The sequence below is a fragment of the Prunus persica genome, chromosome G8 (assembly GCF_000346465.2).
Source record: "Prunus persica cultivar Lovell chromosome G8, Prunus_persica_NCBIv2, whole genome shotgun sequence".
Taxonomy (NCBI): Eukaryota; Viridiplantae; Streptophyta; class Magnoliopsida; order Rosales; family Rosaceae; genus Prunus; species Prunus persica.
In genome coordinates, this window is record NC_034016.1 from 14561055 (window position 1) to 14566746 (window position 5692).

Genomic DNA, 5692 nt, shown 5'->3' on the forward strand with positions numbered 1-5692 from the left:
TTTATGCTTTGAAGGCCAATAGAAATAAAAGTAGAAATAGGGGACATAGCAGAATGAAAAAGACATTTGATCAATTAAAAATAATATATAGGGAACATCAGCTCACAAATCCATTGACTTTGGTTGTCATTTGATCGTATTTCAAACTCAGGTTTAAAAGCAAAATAGAAAGGTCCCTATTTTAAACATTACTTTAACAGGGCATGCAAAAAGGCATAATTAATTATTAATATTCTTTGGTGAATCTGAATACAAATTTCGCAATTTATGCTTTGTTTAATTATTATGTTTTATTTAAATACACGCCATTAATGGAAAAGCGTATTCAATTAACATACAGAATCATTAGTTGCATGGGAATATAAAAATAAAATAAAAAGTTATTTACACTAACACCTCCTTGAGGTTTTTTGTGTTTTCACATCATCCTTAATGTTCTAGAAATTACACAAACACCCCCATTAGATTTCAAAATGATTTCACATAACTTCAAAATCCAAATTTTAAATATTAAAAAAAAAAACCCTAAATTTAGATGTAACACTACTTATGGATAGATCTGGCAAAATCCCACACGACATGATAACACGATACGAATTCGCACGAAAAATTCAATATTCAGATTGGAGTTATCGCGTCGTGTTGCTATTGTGTTGACCCATTAAGCTAACGGGTCGTTTTGGTGTCCATACACGAACCAACCTGTTAAGTGGAGATAATTTTGTAATTTTCAATTCTAAAAAAAAAATACCTTATAACCCTAGCATCTCTTCATTCCGCAGCTTTTTTTCTTTCTCTGCAGTTTTCTTTCTCTATCTCCCAAGACCTCATCTTCTCCTTCTTCTTGCTTTGCTCTGCTCTCTCTGTCTTTGAAGATCTTCCCTGCTGCCAAATCCTCTCTCAAGGTATGAATGTTTTTATTAATTTTTTTGGTAAATTTATTTGACTTTCAGTTTGGAATTGATATATTTATGTGGACTTTGAGATCAAACAAATCGTTTCTGGACTGGTTGTAAACAAACACATGTACTTGGATAGGATCTGGATGCAGGAGCACACCCAGTGTCTTTGGGAAGATGCCCTTCGATGGTTGAACAGTTTTGTAATGGAGACTAACAAAGAAAGGCCTTTTTGGGTGAATAGCAAAGAAAACAATTATTTTTTGACATGTGAAGGAAATTAGCATAAACTAAAGTCAGGTGTATTGAGGATTCTCAGAAAAGCATTCTTAAACATGTGAACGAAATTAGCATGTGAACCCTTAAACAATTATTTGTTCAAAAACATTCTCTGGGCATTCAAGAATATTAGCTTTTGTTGGAATGATTTTGATTTTTGGGACATGTATTTTCTGGGCATGTATTGTTTGCATTTAACATTTGTTCAAAAATATAGGTTTTTTAAATTTTTATTAAAAAAAGTTTATTTTTTTAACAGGTGAAACGGGTCGTGTTATGTGATTCGCGAATTGAAGCGGGTCGTGTTCGTGCTTGATATTTTCACGAATGCCAGGTCTACTTATAGATATACTATATTACAAATAAAAATAAAACGGCTCTTCGATATCTTCCATTTTTTCGGATGGATATCATGAACTCGTATGTCTTGAGTTTTTGGTTGTCAAAAACTCTGATCGGGGTATCGCGATTAGGATCCACCGGTGGCAGTATTTCAAGCATGGCGGTGGTCACCACAAGTCTTTCCAGATCGCTTGCCTTCAACACTTTCTCAAACCTACCATTCTCCATATCTACTATCTGTGTGTGTGTGTGTGTGTATCCATCTGCTTCATAATCTCCCTATAAATAGGCCAGGAACTGCACTTTGCTCTTTGTTGCCACCCAAATCAAAGTGATGATTTACAAATCTCTGTCCAAGTCACTGGTGTCTTTTATAATCCAAAGTGGGCTGCATCAGGTTTTCGCACTTGGTTTTAATCTTATAGTAAATTTGGCTTTTCCCCTTCAAACTAATATTTTCTTACCTACAAACCACAATCCATCGTTTTATTTTTCTATAAATAAAACCTGATGGTTGTCCTCGCTGCAATTCGAGCTCAGAGTTTTTCAAATTGGTGATGAAGTCTTATTCTCACTTGAATTTCATTGATAAGGCTATGAACATTGTTAATTTAGCCAAAGTTGATGGATTTATGCCTGGTGTGCTTCATATAATGCAATTTTTTATGCACTATTTAGCATCAATTGTCTGCTACTGAAGAGGCACAAAAAGCAAACAAGGACCTGAAGAAGCATTAGGTTCTATATCTTCCTTGTAGTGAAACTGCACATAATTTTTCTCTGCCCTACCACGTTCACTTGCCAGTGTTTTCAGAATCTGGCATCTCGTGTTGCCTTAATGTATCTTGAGAAGCCAAGGATGTGGATTTTGTTAGAATAGCAATATTGAGCAGAATTTTAACAGAGAGAAGCAGAGAATTTTAGGAGAAGAATTGATGTATTCATTCATTGATCTCTCAACACAGTACAATGATGATTTTTTATCCTAGCTTTGTTAAAGCTTTGTGTACACGTTTTCTAACCTCTTAACCTCTCTAACTTCTTTAACAAAACGCTAAAGCTGCGTCTGGTTTTGCAGGTTCTCAATTTGCCGTCCGTGAATAACTTGTGCAGTTCTAAGTAGTTTTGATGATTTGAAAACCCTAAGCTAGCTACCCCTCCTCCAGGTCAAATTTCACTCTTCTGTTTGGTAGCTAGTGTGTTGCTATAAGCTGGTTAAGTTTCTGGATATGATTAGTGATAATTAAGAAGCATACATACATACATACATACTTTTGGCTAATTAAGTTTCTGAAGATGGAGAAGAGATAGAGGAGCATTTCAAGCATGGCGGTGGTCACCACAAGTCTGTCAACATCGCTGGCGTTCAACACTTTCTTAAAACGGCGCCATCTCGATCTCTCTTTCTCACTCCTCTCTCTCAACCTGCTGAGCAGGTTTTCAAGTTATCTCATTCAATGATGTAGATCTGTCCTTATTATTTTGTCTAAATATAACTGTCAATATCTATTGGCGCAGGTCCACTGTAGGATTTTTCTTGATCCCATATTAAACTCAGGTTTAAAAGCAAAATAGAAAAGTTCCTATTGCAAACATTACTTTAACAGGGCATGCAAAAAGTTAAAATTCTTTGTCATCAATAATAATTAATATATTTTTTAAAAAAACTTTGTTCAATTTCTCCTAAAGAGCAGCAATGTTTGCCAGATACCCCTCCTCCAAGTTTCTGACTGGGATTGGCAGGAACATGGTGGTGGCGTTCAACACTTTCTCAAAACGGCCATTCTCCATCTCTCTCTCTCTCTCTTTCTGTTTTCCAAAGTCCAGTCTTAAACTTACTAAAGATCACTTCCTTAATCATGCGTTTTGTCAGTGAAGCAGGCAGAGGATATATTTTGCTGTGGTTTTTTTTTTTTGTGATCCGATCCTTTGCTGGTTCTGCTTTGTATTGTACTGCTTAATTGTGTGTATATTATCACCTAATTGCCAATAAAGCAATAAAAGGCCGACAAGGTAGTCCTCTGGATATGTAAACAAACCATATGCATGCACAACAAACGAGATAGACAAGCCTAAAAGAAAAGCCAACATCAAACGCGTTTTGGATACATCGCAGGGCTTTGACTGGCACACACACACACGGTAGACAAGCAAGCTTAGGTCAGACAAGCAAGCTTAGGTCAGACAAGCCTACTTGGGCTTTGACTGGCAATCCTTGATTCTGTACATGTAATGTAAGTATTCCATTTGTTGTGTGGTGTGATCCGATCCTTCGCTGGTTCTGCTTGGTATTGCACTGCTTAATTGGTGCGTGTGTGATCAGAGAAAGAGAGTTACTGTACGTACTATCTCACAGCTTATTCTCCTACTGGGTTTTGCTTTGCCTCCTTTAGATTTTGATGTGATGATATATCTCTTAATGTGTACGTCGTTAGAATATATATTTGCCTTGCCTCCTCCTTGTAATGAATTTGTCGCAATGCAAATTGCAATGCATTTGTTTTGTCCTAATGTAATGAACCGAAAAAACCCTAAAATTGGATGCAACAATACTTATATGGATATACTAAAATACCCTTCATGATATTACAATACTGTTTGGATACAGTTGCATTTTAATTTCTACCCATTATTATAATAAAAATAAAATACCTACTCATGTGGTTTCCTCCATGGCCTCCATCTCTCCTCCATCTCCTACACTCCTATACTCCATCTCTTCCATCTCTTCCATGGTGCAAGGAGACTCTGCGAGCTGAGAATTTTCTTTTCAAAGCTGCAAAAGATTTTAGAACATGGAGAAGAGATGGAGGAGACAAAGTTTTTTTTTTTCCTTGGTGAAAGAGTAAGATGCGTTTGATGAATTACTTTTGCAGGTTCTCAAGTTGCCCTCCGTGAATAACTTACGTAGTTCTAAGTAGTTCTGATTTGAAAACCCTAGCTAACTACCCCTCTTCCAGGTCAAATTTCACTCTTCTGTTTGGTAGCTAGTGCGTTGCGATAAGCTAATTAATTTTCTGGATATGATTAGTGATAATTAACAAGAATACATACATACATACAGACATACTTTGGCTAATTAAGTTTCTGAAGATGGAGAAGAGATGGAGGAGACAAAGAAAATAAAAAGAGATGGACAACATTAATCTCGTTACAAGTTACAAGATTAACTGATTACAACACTTGATCGGAATTAATTATTAGTGACTGTGACAGGGAAAAGACCTGCCTTGTAGAGCGCAATTCGATATTGCGTTCGGTGAGCAGGCTCTTCCTCTGCCCAGAAATAGAGCACATCCCCAGCTGCAATGCCTCTATCACGGACAAACACTCTCCATTCTCTGGATTGCAAAACTGCTTTTTGGTATCTTCCATTTTTTCGGATGGATATCATGAACTCGTATGTCTTGAGTTTTTGGTTGTCAAAAACTCTGATCGGGGTATCGCGATTAGGATCCACCGGAGGCAGTATTTCAAGCATGGCGGTGGTCACCACAAGTCTTTCCAGATCGCTGGCGTTCAACACTTTCTCAAACCTACCACTCTCCATATCTACTATCTGTGTGTGTGTGTGTGTGTCTATCTGCTTCATAATCTGCCTATAAATAGGCCAGGAACTGCACTTCGCACTTTGTTGCCACCCAAATCCAAGTGATGATTTGCGATTCTCTGTCTGAGTCACTGGTGTCTTTTATAATCCAAAGTGGGGTGGGGTCTTTGTTTATAAAATTCATCTAAAGTTCACTTCCTTTTAACAGGCGTTTTATTGTCTTTTTGTTTTTTTTTTCATTTTAACTATTACTAATTATTTTGATAATGGTTTACCATTCTCGTTAAACATCTTGACAATGATATTATGGCTAGTTTGTTAAGCAATTACTAGTTCGTCAGTAAGTTGTATTCTATAAATTGAGCTACACTGTTCATTTGCACAATTATCAGAGATTAACAGAGATAAGAAATTTCCAGAGGTTTCTCAGATTCTTTTATTTCTTCTTCTTCTCCCACTTGGTTCTTTGTTCATGAGGTTTCTCATATATATACCATTTACTAGTGAATTATGCGGCATTAATAATAATATGCACTGCACACCAAAGTAAATATAATTAAGTTCTGAATTTTATTTTTTTGGTCGATATATTTAAGTTCTGATTAGCAGATACTTATGATGA

At 36.3% G+C, this 5692-nt stretch overlaps 1 long non-coding RNA gene across 1 annotated transcript; it reads left to right on the top strand.

Moving 5' to 3' along the window:
• LOC109950745 lies at window positions 256-3023 on the top strand. The gene is made up of 3 exons (XR_002273043.1): window positions 256-905; window positions 1438-1512; window positions 2599-3023. It is a non-coding gene; the product is annotated as an uncharacterized LOC109950745 (long non-coding RNA).